Raw genomic sequence first — 15,534 nt, forward strand, 5'->3', positions numbered from 1 at the left:
ACCAGTAGCACTCACGTCCGTAGCCATGAAGTGCTTTGAAAGGCTGGTAATGGCTCACATCAACACCATTATCCCAGAAACCTAGACCCACTCCAATTTGCATACCGCCCAAACAGATCCACAGATGATGCAATCTCTATTGCACTCCACACTGCCCTTTCCACCTGGACAAAAGGAACACCTATGTTAGAATGCTATTCATTGACGACAGCTCAGCGTTCAACACCATAGTGCCCTCAAAGCTCATCACTAAGCTAAGGATCCTGGGACTACTATTTGGCATGGTCCTGAGATCCTCAAAAGGTTCTACAGCTGCAACATGTAGAGAGCATGCTGGTTGCATCACTGCCTGGTACAGAAATTGCTCAGCCTCTGACAGCAAGGCACTACAGAGGGTAGTGAGTCCGGCCCAGTACATCACTGGGGCTAAGCTGCCTGCCATCCAGGACCTCTACATCAGGCGGTGTCAGAGGAAGGCCCTGAAAATTGTCAAAGACCCAGTACCGGAGTGCCAAGTCTAGGGAAAAAAGGCTTCTCAACAGTTTTTACCCCCAATCCGTAAGACTCCTGAACAGGTAATCAAATGGCTACCTGGACTATTTGCATTGTGTGCCCCCCTCTTTTACACTGCTGCTACTCTCTGTTTATCATATATGCATAGTCACTTTAACTATACATTTATGTACATACTACCTCAATTGGCCTGACCTACCAGTGTTCCCGCACATTGGCTAACTGGGATATCTGCATTGTGATCCACCACCTGCCAACCCCTCCTTTATGCTACTGCTACTCTCTGTTCATCATATATGCATAGTCACTTTTTTAATCATATCTACATGTACATACTACCTCAATCAGCCTGACTAACCAGTGTCTGTATGTAGCCTCACTACTTTTATAGCCTCTCTGTATACAGCCTGTCTTTTTACTGTTGTTTTATTTCTTTACCTACTGATTGTTCACCTAATACCTTTTTTTGCACTATTGGTTAGAGCCTGTTATTAAGCATTTCACTGTAAGGTCTACCTACACCTGTTGTATTCGGCCCATTTCACGGCGCACGTGACAAAAACTTTGATTTAATTTTCTGAGGTCTTGGCTGATTTCTTCTGATTTTCCCAAGATTTTCCCAAGCAAAGAGGCACTGAGTTTGAAGGTAAGCCTTGAAATACATCCACAGGTACACCTGCAATTGACTCAAATGATGTCATTTAGCCTATCAAAAGCTTCAACAGCCATGACATCATTTTCTGGACTTTTCCAAGCTGTTTAAAGGCACAGTCAACTTGATGTATGAAAAACTTCTGACCCACTGGATTTGTGATACAGTGAATTATAAGTGAAATAATCTGTCTGTAAACAATTGTTGGAAAAATTACTTGTGTCATACACAAAGTAGATGTCCGAATCGACTTGACAAAACTACAGTTTGTTAAAAACCTCTTGGCGCACCAATCCCTTTAGCGGGATCATTTTCGCCAACATCTGGTGAATTGCAGAGCGCCAATTTCAAATTAAATTACTACAAATATTTAATTTTCATGAAATCCCAAGTGCAATATACCAAAGAACAGTTTACCTTGTTGTTAATACACCTGGCGTGTCATATTTCAAAATGGCTTTACGGTGAAAGCAAAACATACGATGATGTGAGGACAGCTCTCAGCAGACAAAACATTACAAACAGCTAGCGGCAAAGTAGATTGGTCACGAAAGTCAGAAAAGCAATAAAATGTATCACTTACCTTTGATAATCTTCATAAGTTTGCACTCACAAGACTCCCAGTTACACAATAAATGTATGTTTTGTTCGATAAAGATTATTTTTATATCCAAAAACCTCCATTTTGTTGACGTGTTTTGTTTAGTAATCCACAGGCTTGTGCGGTCACGACGGGCAGACGGAAATTCCAAATAGTCTCCGTAAAGTTTGTAGAAACATGTCAAACGTTTTTTAGAATCAATCCTCAGGTTGTTTTTACAATAAATAATTGATCATATTTCAACCGGGCGGTAGCCTTTTCAATAGGAGAAAGAGAGAGAAAAGGTCTCTCTCCAGTGGCGCCCGCATGAACAAGTCTGAGGACACCTAGCTATCCACTGACGCGATGTGATCATTCTCGCTAATTTTTCAGAATAAAAGCCTGAAACTATGTCGAAAGACTGTTCACACCTTGTGGAAGCCATAGGGAAAGGAATCTGGTTGATATCCCTTTAAATGGAAGATAGGCTTGCAATGGAAAAGAGAGGTTTCAGAACAACACCACTTCCTGGATGGATTTTCCTCAGATTTTTGCCTGCAATATCAGTTCTGTTATACTCACAAACAATATTTTTACAGTTTTGGAAACTTTAGTGTGTTTTCTATCCTAATCTGCCAATTATATGCATATTCTTGCTTCTGGGCCTGAGAAATAGGCAGCTTACTTTGAGCATGTTTTTCATCCAAACATCAAAATACTGCCCCCTAGCCTCCAGGATTTATTAACAAGACATTTGTGGAGCTGTTGAAAATTAGTTTTAATGACTCCAACCTAAGTGTTTGTAAACTTCTGACTTCAACTGTAGGTATTACCATATCCCTTTCAATTCACATTCCTTGCAAAAATAACTATTTGCAAACATTTTAGAATGTCCAGAAAGACAGATCTTAGGAACAGTTAACAAATAAATTATTTTTCTTGAGAAAGGAGTATCCCTTAGACAGATAACATTCGCTATTAATTATCATTGAGTTTGGTCCCTCAGAAGAGGTTCTAATCTCGTTCCTGGTACTTCATAGTACAAAAACACCAACTCATCCAATGGCATATATCAATTATCAACCCTAGATACTCCCATTTCAAGTTAACCCCCCTACCTCGTGACCCCACTCCTGGACACGCTCACTGAGGGGAGTGAGTCTCTAGGTCATACACTGTCCCAGGATAAGTGTAAGATCAGAGAGGACATACAATGGTTCCAGACACTACCACACACATCACAGTGAGGGGAGTGAGTCTCTAGGTCATACACTATCCCAGGATACGTGTAAGATCAGAGAGGACATACAATGGTTCCAGACACTACCACACACATCACAGTGAGGGGAGTGAGTCTCTAGGTCATACACTATCCCAGGATACGTGTAAGATCAGAGAGGACATACAATGGTTCCAGACACTACCACACACATCACAGTGAGGGGAGTGAGTCTCTAGGTCATACACTGTCCCAGGATAAGTGTAAGATCAGAGAGGACATACAATGGTTCCAGACACTACCACACACATCACAGTGAGGGGAGTGAGTCTCTAGGTCATACACTGTCCCAGGATAAGTGTAAGATCAGAGAGGACATACAATGGTTCCAGACACTACCACACACATCACAGTGAGGGGAGTGAGTCTCTAGGTCATACACTATCCCAGGATACGTGTAAGATCAGAGAGGACATACAAGGTTTCTAGACACTACCACACACATCACAGTGAGGGGAGTGAGTCTCTAGGTCATACACTATCCCAGGATACGTGTAAGATCAGAGAGGACATACAATGGTTCCAGACACTACCACACACATCACAGTGAGGGGAGTGAGTCTCTAGGTCATACACTATCCCAGGATACGTGTAAGATCAGAGAGGACATACAATGGTTCCAGACACTACCACACACATCACAGTGAGGGGAGTGAGTCTCTAGGTCATACACTATCCCAGGATACGTGTAAGATCAGAGAGGACATACAAGGTTTCTAGACACTACCATACATCTCCCCCAATGAGAAAAGCAGGGAGTGACTGGCACACAGACATTGTGGAAACCAGTAATTGGTTCCCCATTAATCACGCCATCCCTGCACATGGTTTAAAAATAGGTAAAGACACTTCCACATATGAAGACAATGTTCCCTCCGGTCCTCTTCCCTTTCTGATATTCTGCTTGGGCCCAAGTGACTGAGCCCCAGCTGAGGGAAGAAGTGCAACTGCCAACACCAAAGTCTGAAGGGATACATTCTAATGACAAGTATCTCACATAAGTATCTCCCCTCATGGCGCTTGTAACGCCAGGGTAGTGGGTTCGATCCCCGGGACCACCCATACGTAGAATGTATGCACACATGACTGTAAGTCTCTTTGGATAAAAGCGTCTGCTAAATGGCATATATTGTTCAGGGACATATTATTCCATTTCTGTTAGTCGCATGTCTGTGGAACTTGTTCTGTTTGTCTCAGTTGTTGAATGTTGTTATGGGCATACAAATACAGGGTACAACCCTAAATCCATAGATATCATCCTGACCAAGTTGCCCTCTAAATACACCTCTGCTGTCTTCAACCAGGATCTCAGCGATCACTGCCTCATTGCCTGCATCCATAATAGGTCTGCGGTCAAATGACCACCCCTCATCACTGTCAAACGCTCCCTAAAACACTTCAGTGAGCAGGCCTTTCTAATCGACATGGCCCGGGTATCCTGGAAGGATATTGACCTCATCCCATCAGTAGAGGATGCCTGGCTGTTCTTTAAAGTGCTTTCCTCACCATTTGCAATAAGCATAAGAACAGATATAGCCCTTGGTTCACTCCAGACTTGACTGCCCTTGACCAGCACTTAAACATTCTGTGGCGTACTGCATTAGCATTGAATAGCCCCGCGATATGCAGCTTTTCAGGGAAGTTAGGAACCAATATACACAATCAGTTAGGAAAGCAAAGGTTAGCTTTTTCAAACAGACATTTTTATCCTGTAGAGCAAATTCCCAAACGTTTTGGGACACTGTAAATCCATGGAGAACAAGAGAACCTCCTCCCAGCTGCCCACTTCACTGAGGCTAGGAAACACTGTCACAACCGATAAATTTACGATATTTGAGAATTTCAGTAAGCATTTTTCTATGGCTGGCCATGCTTTCCACCTGGATACCCATAACCCGGCCAACAGTTCAGCATCCCCCCGCTTGGACAACTTGCCCAAGCCACCTCCGCTTCTCCTTCACCCAAATCCAGATAGCTGATGTTCTGAAAGAGCTGCAAAATCTGAACCCCTGCAAATCAGCTGAGCTAGACAATCTGGACCCTCTCTAAAATTATCCGCCGCAATTGTTGCAACCCCTATTACTAGCCTGTTCAACCTCTTTTGTATCTTCTGAGATCCCTAAAGATTGGAAAGTTGCCGCGGTCATCCCCCTCTTCAAAAGGGGAGACACTCTAGACCCAAACTGTTACAGACCTATATCCATCCTGCCCTGCCCTTCTGAAGTCTTGGAAAGCCAAGTTAACAAACAGATCACCGACCATTTCGAATCCCACTGTACCTTCTCCGCTGTGCAATCTGGTTTCCGAGCCGGTCATGGGTGCACCTCAGCCATGCTCAAGGTTCTAAACAATATCCTAACCGCCATCGATAAAAGGCAGTACTGTGCAGCCATCTTCATCGACCTGGCCAAGGCTTTCAACTCTGTCAATAACTGCATTCTTATCGGCAGACTCAATAGCCTTGGTTTCTCAAATGACTGCCTCGCCTGGTACACCAACTACTTCTCAGTGTTCAGTGTGTCAAATCGGAGGGCTTGTTGTCCGGACCTCTGGCAGTCTCTATGGGGGTGCCACAGGGTTCATTTCTCAGGCCGACTCTCTTCTCTGTATATATCAATGATGTCGCTCTTGCTGCTGGTGATTCTCTGATCCACCTCTATGCAGACGACACCATTCTGTACACATCTGGCCCTTCTTTGGACACTGTTAACAAACCTCCAGACAGGCTTCGATGCCATGCAACACTACTTCTGTGGCCTCCATCTGTTTTTAAATGAAAGTAAAGCTAAATGCATGCTCTTCAACCGACCGTTGCCCCCGCCTGACGAGCATCACTACTCTGGACGGTTCTGACTTAGAACACAACTATTTCGCAACAAAGCATCTTTCACTCTTGCTGCCTAACATACCCTCGTAATACTGATAATCCTACCGATCCTTGACTTCGGTGATGTCATTTACAAAATAGCCTCCAATATTCTACTCAGACTGCATCTGGTTTGCTATCACAGTGCCATCTGTTTTGTCACCAAAGCCCCATATACTACCCACCACTGCGACCTGTACGCTCTCGTTGGCTGGCTCTCGTTGGCTGACCCTCACTTCATATTTGTCGCCATACCCACTGGCTCCAGGTCATATATAAGTATTTGCTAGGTAAAGCCCCGCCTTATCTCACCATAGCAGCACCCACCCATAGCACGCGCTCCAGCAGATATATTTAACTGGTCATCCCCAAAGCCAACTCCTCCTTTGGCCGCCTTTCCTTCCAGTTCTCTGCTGCCAATGACTGGAGCAATTGCAAAAATCACTGAAGCTGGAGACACATCTCTCCTTCAGTAACTTTAAGCATCAGCTTTCAGAGCAGCTCACAGATCACTGCAGCTGTACATAGCCCATCTGTAAATAGCCCATCCAACCAACTACCTACCTCATCCCCATACTGTTATTTACTTTTGCTCTTTTGCACCCCAGTATCTCTACTTGCAAGTCATCATCTGCACATCTATCACTCAAGTGTTTAATTGCTAAATTGTAATTATTTTGCCACTATGACCTATTTATTGCCTTACCTTCCTAATCTTACTACATTTGCACACACTGTAGATATATTTTTCTATTGTGTTATTGACTGTATGTTTGTTTATGTGTAACTGTTGTTTTTGTCACACTGCTTTGCTTTATCTTGGCCAGGTCACAGTTATAAATGGCCTACCTGGTTAAATAAAGGTGAAATATATATTTATTATAATTACATGGTCCTCCCTGTCTGTACTGTAGCCATGTAATTACCTGGTCCTCCCTGTCTGTACTGTATCCATGTTATTACCTGGTCCTCCCTGTCTGTAATGTAGCCATGTAATTACCTGGTCCTCCCTGTCTGTAATATAGCCATGTTATTACCTGGTCCTCCCTGTCTGTAATGTAGCCATGTTATTACCTGGTCCTCCCTGTCTGTAATATAGCCATGTTATTACCTGGTCCTCCCTGTCTGTACTGTAGCCATGTTATTACCTGGTCCTCCCTGTCTGTAATGTAGCCATGTTATTACCTGGTCCTCCCTGTCTGTACTGTAGCCATGTTATTACCTGGTCCTCCCTGTCTGTACTGTAGCCATGTTATTACCTGGTCCTCCCTGTCTGTACTGTAGCCATGTTATTACCTGGTCCTCCCTGTCTGTTCAGTAGCCATGTTATTACCTGGTCCTCCCTGTACTGTAGCCATGTTATTACCTGGTCCTCCCTGTCTGTACTGTAGCCATGTTATTACCTGGTCCTCCCTGTCTGTAATATAGCCATGTTATTACCTGGTCCTCCCTGTCTGTACTGTAGCCATGTTATTACCTGGTCCTCCCTGTCTGTACTGTAGCCATGTTATTACCTGGTCCTCCCTGTCTGTAATATAGCCATGTTATTACCTGGTCCTCCCTGTCTGTAATGTAGCCATGTTATTGCCTGGTCCTCCTGTCTGTACTGTAGCCATGTTATTACCTGGTCCTCCCTGTCTGTACTGTAGCCATGTTATTACCTGGTCCTCCCTGTCTGTACTGTAGCCATGTTATTACCTGGTCCTCCCTGTCTGTTCAGTAGCCATGTTATTACCTGGTCCTCCCTGTCTGTACTGTAGCCATGTTATTACCTGGTCCTCCCTGTCTGTACTGTAGCCATGTTATTACCTGGTCCTCCCTGTCTGTACTGTAGCCATGTTATTACCTGGTCCTCCTGTCTGTAATGTAGCCATGTTATTACCTGGTCCTCCCTGTCTGTACTGTAGCCATGTTATTACCTGGTCCTCCCTGTCTGTAATGTAGCCATGTTATTACCTGTTCCTCCCTGTCTGTAATGTAGCCATGTTATTACCTGGTCCTCCCTGTCTGTACTGTAGCCATGTTATTACCTGGTCCTCCCTGTCTGTACTGTAGCCATGTTATTACCTGGTCCTCCCTGTCTGTACTGTAGCCATGTTATTACCTGGTCCTCCCTGTCTGTTCAGTAGCCATGTTATTACCTGGTCCTCCCTGTCTGTTCAGTAGCCATGTTATTACCTGGTCCTCCCTGTACTGTAGCCATGTTATTACCTGGTCCTCCCTGTCTGTACTGTAGCCATGTTATTACCTGGTCCTCCCTGTCTGTACTGTAGTCATGTTATTACCTGGTCCCCCCGTCTGTACTGTAGCCATGTTATTACCTGGTCCTCCCTGTCTGTAATATAGCCATGTTATTACCTGGTCCTCCCTGTCTGTAATGTAGCCATGTTATTACCTGGTCCTCCCTGTCTGTAATGTAGCCATGTTATTACCTGGTCCTCCCTGTCTGTAATGTAGCCATGTTATTACCTGATCCTCCCTGTACTGTAGCCATGTTATTACCTGGTCCTCCCTGTCTGTACTGTAGCCATGTTATTACCTGGTCCTCCCTGTCTGTTCAGTAGCCATGTTATTACCTGGTCCTCCCTGTCTGTTCAGTAGCCATGTTATTACCTGGTCCTCCCTGTACTGTAGCCATGTTATTACCTGGTCCTCCCTGTCTGTACTGTAGCCATGTTATTACCTGGTCCTCCCTGTCTGTACTGTAGTCATGTTATTACCTGGTCCCCCCGTCTGTACTGTAGCCATGTTATTACCTGGTCCTCCCTGTCTGTAATATAGCCATGTTATTACCTGGTCCTCCCTGTCTGTAATGTAGCCATGTTATTACCTGGTCCTCCCTGTCTGTAATGTAGCCATGTTATTACCTGGTCCTCCCTGTCTGTAATGTAGCCATGTTATTACCTGATCCTCCCTGTACTGTAGCCATGTTATTACCTGGTCCTCCCTGTCTGTACTGTAGCTATGTTATTACCTGGTCCTCCCTGTCTGTAATGTAGCCATGTTATTACCTGGTCCCCCCTGTCTGTACTGTAGCCATGTTATTACCTGGTCCCCCCTGTCTGTACTGTAGCCATGTTATTACCTGGTCCTCCCTGTCTGTAATGTAGCCATGTTATTACCTGGTCCTCCCTGTCTGTAATGTAGCCATGTTATTACCTGGTCCTCCCTGTCTGTACTGTAGCCATGTTATTACCTGGTCCTCCCTGTCTGTTCAGTAGCCATGTTATTACCTGGTCCTCCCTGTACGGTAGCCATGTTATTACCTGGTCCTCCCTGTCTGTACTGTAGCCATGTTATTACCTGGTCCTCCCTGTCTGTAATATAGCCATGTTATTACCTGGTCCTCCCTGTCTGTACTGTAGCCATGTTATTACCTGGTCCTCCCTGTCTGTACTGTAGCCATGTTATTACCTGGTCCTCCCTGTCTGTAATATAGCCATGTTATTACCTGGTCCTCCCTGTCTGTAATGTAGCCATGTTATTGCCTGGTCCTCCCTGTCTGTACTGTAGCCATGTTATTACCTGGTCCTCCCTGTCTGTACTGTAGCCATGTTATTACCTGGTCCTCCCTGTCTGTACTGTAGCCATGTTATTACCTGGTCCTCCCTGTCTGTTCAGTAGCCATGTTATTACCTGGTCCTCCCTGTCTGTACTGTAGCCATGTTATTACCTGGTCCTCCCTGTCTGTACTGTAGCCATGTTATTACCTGGTCCTCCCTGTCTGTACTGTAGCCATGTTATTACCTGGTCCTCCCTGTCTGTAATGTAGCCATGTTATTACCTGGTCCTCCCTGTCTGTACTGTAGCCATGTTATTACCTGGTCCTCCCTGTCTGTAATGTAGCCATGTTATTACCTGTTCCTCCCTGTCTGTAATGTAGCCATGTTATTACCTGGTCCTCCCTGTCTGTACTGTAGCCATGTTATTACCTGGTCCTCCCTGTCTGTACTGTAGCCATGTTATTACCTGGTCCTCCCTGTCTGTACTGTAGCCATGTTATTACCTGGTCCTCCCTGTCTGTTCAGTAGCCATGTTATTACCTGGTCCTCCCTGTCTGTTCAGTAGCCATGTTATTACCTGGTCCTCCCTGTACTGTAGCCATGTTATTACCTGGTCCTCCCTGTCTGTACTGTAGCCATGTTATTACCTGGTCCTCCCTGTCTGTACTGTAGTCATGTTATTACCTGGTCCCCCCGTCTGTACTGTAGCCATGTTATTACCTGGTCCTCCCTGTCTGTAATATAGCCATGTTATTACCTGGTCCTCCCTGTCTGTAATGTAGCCATGTTATTACCTGGTCCTCCCTGTCTGTAATGTAGCCATGTTATTACCTGGTCCTCCCTGTCTGTAATGTAGCCATGTTATTACCTGATCCTCCCTGTACTGTAGCCATGTTATTACCTGGTCCTCCCTGTCTGTAATGTAGCCATGTTATTACCTGGTCCTCCCTGTCTGTACTGTAGCTATGTTATTACCTGGTCCTCCCTGTCTGTAATGTAGCCATGTTATTACCTGGTCCCCCCTGTCTGTACTGTAGCCATGTTGTTACCTGGTCCCCCCTGTCTGTACTGTAGCCATGTTATTACCTGGTCCTCCCTGTCTGTAATGTAGCCATGTTATTACCTGGTCCTCCCTGTCTGTAATGTAGCCATGTTATTACCTGGTCCCCCCTGTCTGTACTGTAGCCATGTTATTACCTGGTCCTCCCTGTCTGTAATGTAGCCATGTTATTACCTGGTCCTCCCTGTCTGTAATGTAGCTATGTTATTACCTGGTCCTCCCTGTCTGTAATGTAGCCGTGCTGTTTTCAGTCATTATTGTTAATCACTCTATAAAGATAGCATTCTGTAGACGTAAACTGTTACACCAATAAGATCGGATTAAATCCTGCCAGACTCTTCTGTAAAATAAACCTTTTTTTTGTTTTTGGGAACAGCAACAGCTTGATATTATAGTCACTGATTTTGAATAGATTTTTAGCTTGTTGTTTCAGCTCTTTGTTTTGAACTAAAGCTAGGATCGTCTGCTGGTTTTGATCATTCTAGGGCTATATCCCAAATGGCACCCAATCCCCTATATAGTGCACCCTATGGGCCCTAGTCAAATGTAATGCACTAAATAGGGGACCATTTGGGATAAAGAGATTTCACCTGACTGTCGGCTTATGTTATCTCTCACCTCACTGTTCATATGGATGTTGTTTAGAAGGTGGTGATGCCTGTGTTGTGTCTTTATAATGGCACCCTGTTCCCTATGGGTCCTGGTAAAAAGTAGTGCACTAAATAGGGGGTCATGTGGGACAGAGGATTGTTTCCTATTGAATTATATATATATATATATATATATATATATATATATATATATATATATATATATATATATATATATATATATATATATATATATATATATATATATATATATATAAATGTAAAAAATCCTGTCCTGCAGCTTCATTGATTGGTGGAAAAAGTGAGTGATGGAAGGGGACACCGAAGCAGACAGGGCAGCCCTAACCCTAACCCTGACCTGCTGCAATTGCCAAGTAAACACACACACACACACAGTACCCACATGCCGGAGACAGCAGGGGACATTGGCTGTGTGTTTTTCATTCAACTCACATTTACCAGGGTGGCAGGGTAGCCTAGTGGTTAGAGTGTTGGACTTGTAACTGAAAGGTTGCATGTTCAAATCCCTGAGCTGACAAGGTGAAAATCTGTTGTTCTGCCCCTGAACAGGCAGTTAACCCACTGTTCCTAGGCCTTCATTGAAAATAAGAATTTGTTCTTAAACTGTAAGCCTAGTTAAATAAAAAAAACACTGTATGAAATCTGCTGCCAGGCTCGTTCAGCTGGGATTGATACCTGTTAGTTTACCACGCTTTGTTACGTTATTATTCTAAAATGAAAAATATCAATGTTTTCCCCTCATCAATCTACACATAATACCCCATAATGACAAATCAAAAACTGTTCTTTAAATAAAATAATCGCACCCTTTACTCAGTACTTTGTTAAAAAGCACCTTTGGCAGCGATTACAGCCTTGAGTCTTCTTGGGTATGACGCTACAAGCTTGGCACACCTGTATTTGGGGAGTTTCTCACATTCTTCTCTGCAGATCCTCTTCAGCTCTGTCAGGTTGGATGGGGAGTGTTGCTGCACAGCTATTTTCAGGTCTCTCCAGAGATGTTTGATCGGGTTCAAGTCCGGGCTCTGGCTGGGCCACTCAGACATTCAGAGACTTGTCTTGAAGCTACCCCTGCGTTGTCTTGGCTGTGTGCTTAGGGTTGTTGTCCTGTTGGAAGGTGAACTTTTGCCCTAGTCTTAACCTGCTTCAGATCACTCAGGACCTTTCATCAAGGTTTGCTCCATACTTTGCTCCGTTCATCTTTCTCTCGATCTTGACTAGTCCCCAAGTCCCTGTTGCTGAAAAACATACACACAGCATGATGCTGCCACCACCGTGCTTCAATGTAAGGATGGTGCCAGGTTTCCTTCAGACGTGACGCCTCGCCAAAGAGTTCAATCTTGGTTTGAGAGAGTCTTTAGGTGCCTTTTGGGGAAACTCCAAGCATGCTGTCATGTGCCTTTTTTGTCATGTTTTGTCATATATTGTCTTGTCATTATGCTTTCCCTTCTGTTCGTTTCCCCCTGCTGGTCTTATTAGGTTCGTTCCCTCTTTCTATCCCTCTCTCTCCCCCTCCCTCTCTCACTCTCTCGCTCTCTCTTCTCTCTATCGTTCCGTTCCTGCTCCCAGCTGTTCCTATTCCCCTAATCAATCATTTAGTCTTCCCACACCTGTTCCCGATCCTTTCCCCTGATTAGAGTCCCTATTTCTTCCCTTGTGTTCCGTTCCTGTCCTGTCGGATCCTTGTATGTATTGGTCACCGTGCTGTGTTTGTGTATCGCCCAGTCGTGTCGTGTTTCCCTCAGATGCTGCGTGGTGAGCAGGTGTCTGAGTCTGCTAGGTTCAAGTGCCTTCCCAAGGCAACCTGCTGTTCAAGATCGAGTCTCCAGTCGGTTCGTCATTACGAGTGGAAGTTGTGTTTTTTGATTGTATTTTACTTTACTGGATTAAAGACTCTGTTTTCGCCAAGTCGCTTTTGGGTCCTCATTCACCTGCATAACAGAAGGATCCGACCAAGAATGGACCCAGCGACTATGGATTCTCTCTACTCTACTCTCGAGTTCCAGGGAGCGATGCTCGGCAGACACGAGCAGGAATTGTCTGCTGCTCGGCATGCCGTTGAGACCCTGGCCGCTCAGGTCTCCGACCTCTCAAGACAGTATCAGAGTCTTCGTCTCGTGTCACCAGCTACTTCCGGTTCTTCCGAGCCTCCGGAACCTAGGGTTAATAACCCACCTTGTTATTCTGGGCAGCCCACTGAGTGCCGCTCCTTTCTCACCCAGTGTGATATCGTGTTCTCTCTCCAACCCAACACATACTCAGAGAGAGAGCTCGGATTGCCTACGTCATATCACTCCTTACTGGTCGGGCTCGGCAGTGGGGCACAGCTATCTGGGAGGCAAGCGCTGAGTGTACTAACAATTATCTGAACTTTAAAGAGGAGATGATAAGGGTTTTTGATCGCTCAGTTTTTGGGAAAGAAGCTTCCTGGTCCCTGTCTTCCCTATGTCAAGGTAATCGATCCATAACGGATTACTCAATAGAGTTTCGCACTCTTGCTGCCTCCAGTAACTGGAACGAGCAGGCGTTGCTCGCTCGTTTTCTGGAGGACTCCACGCTAAGGTTAAGGATGAGATTCTCTCTCGGGAGGTTCCATCCAGCGTGGATTCTTTGATTGAACTCGCTATTCGCATTGAACGACGGGTAGATCTTCGTCACCGAGCTCATAGAAGAGAGCTCGCGTTAACTGTGTCTCCCCTCTCTCCGACACTACCGTCTTTCCCCACTGACTCAGGTGTTGAGCCCATGCAGCTGGGGGGGTATTCGCATCTCGGCTAAGGAGAGGGAACGGAGAATCACCAACCGCCTCTGTCTCTATTGCGGTTCCGCTGGTCATTTTGTCATGTCATGTCCAGTTAAAGGCCAGAGCTCATCAGTAAGCGGAGGGCGACTGATATGCGCTACTAGACGGTCCTCTCCGTCAAGTACATGTACTACTTTACCGGTCCATCTACGCTGGACCGGATCAGCAGCTTCCTGCAGTGCATTAATAGACTCTGGGGCAGAGGGCTGTTTTATGGACGAAGCCTGGGCGCGGGAACATGACATTCCTCTCAGACAGTTAGGGGGAGCCCACGGTCATGTTTGCCTTGGATGGTAGTCCTCTCCCCAGTATATTATATGAAACACTACCTTTAACCCTCACTGTATCTGGTAACCATAGTGAGACCATTTCTTTTTTTATTTTTTGTTCACCTTTTACACCTGTTGTTTTGGGTCATCCCTGGCTAGTGTGTCATAATCCTTCTTTTGATTGGTCTAGTGGTTCTGTCCTTTCCTGGAGCGTTTCTTGTCATGTGAAGTGTTTAATGTCTGCTATTTCTCCTGTTTGTTCTGTCCCCTCTTCTCAGGAGGAACCTGGTGATTTGACAGGAGTGCCGGAGGAATATCATGGTCTGCGCACGGTCTTCAGTCGGTCCAGAACCAACTCCCTTCCTCCTCACCGGTCGTATGATTGTTGTTCTGATCTCTTTAAGAAGCGTTTTGCATCCGCTCCTATCCTTGTTGCACCTGACGTCACTAAACAGTTTTTTGTTGAGGTTGACGCGTCGGGGGTGGGCGTGGGAGCCATTCTGTCCCAGCGCTCCGATACTGACGATGGGGTCCACCCTTGTGCGTATTTTTCTGCTTCTGCTCCTGGTCTTGCTGTGTCTCAGTCTGTTCCCTGCCATCGCATCTCTCCTGTTCTTGTTCCTGCCCTTGCTGTGTCTCAGTCTGTCCCTAGTTGTTACTCTCCTGGCCTGTTTGGTCCTGTTTGCTCTAAAGTTTTCAGTTCTCTACCCGTGTCTCATTTTTTTTTTAGAGTAGTACCCTAGTTCCCCTTTTTATCGTTTTTTTCGTTACGGTCCTGAGGAGAGGAGTTGGGTTCTTTCTCGGGACGTGCTGGACCGTTTGATCTATGATTTCCTCCGTTGCCGCCAGTGTTCCTCCTCGAGAGCGCCAGGAGGCGCTCGGTGAGTGGGGGGGTACTGTCATGTTTTGTCATATATTGTCTTGTCATTATGCTTTCCCTTCTGTTCGTTTCCCCCTGCTGGTCTTATTAGGTTCGTTCCCTCTTTCTATCCCTCTCTCTCCCCTCCCTCTCTCACTCTCTCGCTCTCTCTTCTCTCTATCGTTCCGTTCCTGCTCCCAGCTGTTCCTATTCCCCTAATCAATCATTTAGTCTTCCCACACCTGTTCCCGATCCTTTCCCTGATTAGAGTCCCTATTTCTTCCCTTGTGTTCCGTTCCTGTCCTGTCGGATCCTTGTATGTATTGGTCACCGTGCTGTGTTTGTGTATCGCCCAGTCGTGTCGTGTTTCCCTCAGATGCTGCGTGGTGAGCAGGTGTCTGAGTCTGCTAGGTTCAAGTGCCTTCCCGAGGCAACCTGCTGTTCAAGATCGAGTCTCCAGTCGGTTCTCGTCATTACGAGTGGAAGTTGTGTTTTTTGATTGTATTTTACTTTACTGG

Source organism: Oncorhynchus gorbuscha, linkage group LG07 (genome assembly GCF_021184085.1).
Source record: "Oncorhynchus gorbuscha isolate QuinsamMale2020 ecotype Even-year linkage group LG07, OgorEven_v1.0, whole genome shotgun sequence".
Classification (NCBI taxonomy): domain Eukaryota; kingdom Metazoa; phylum Chordata; class Actinopteri; order Salmoniformes; family Salmonidae; genus Oncorhynchus; species Oncorhynchus gorbuscha.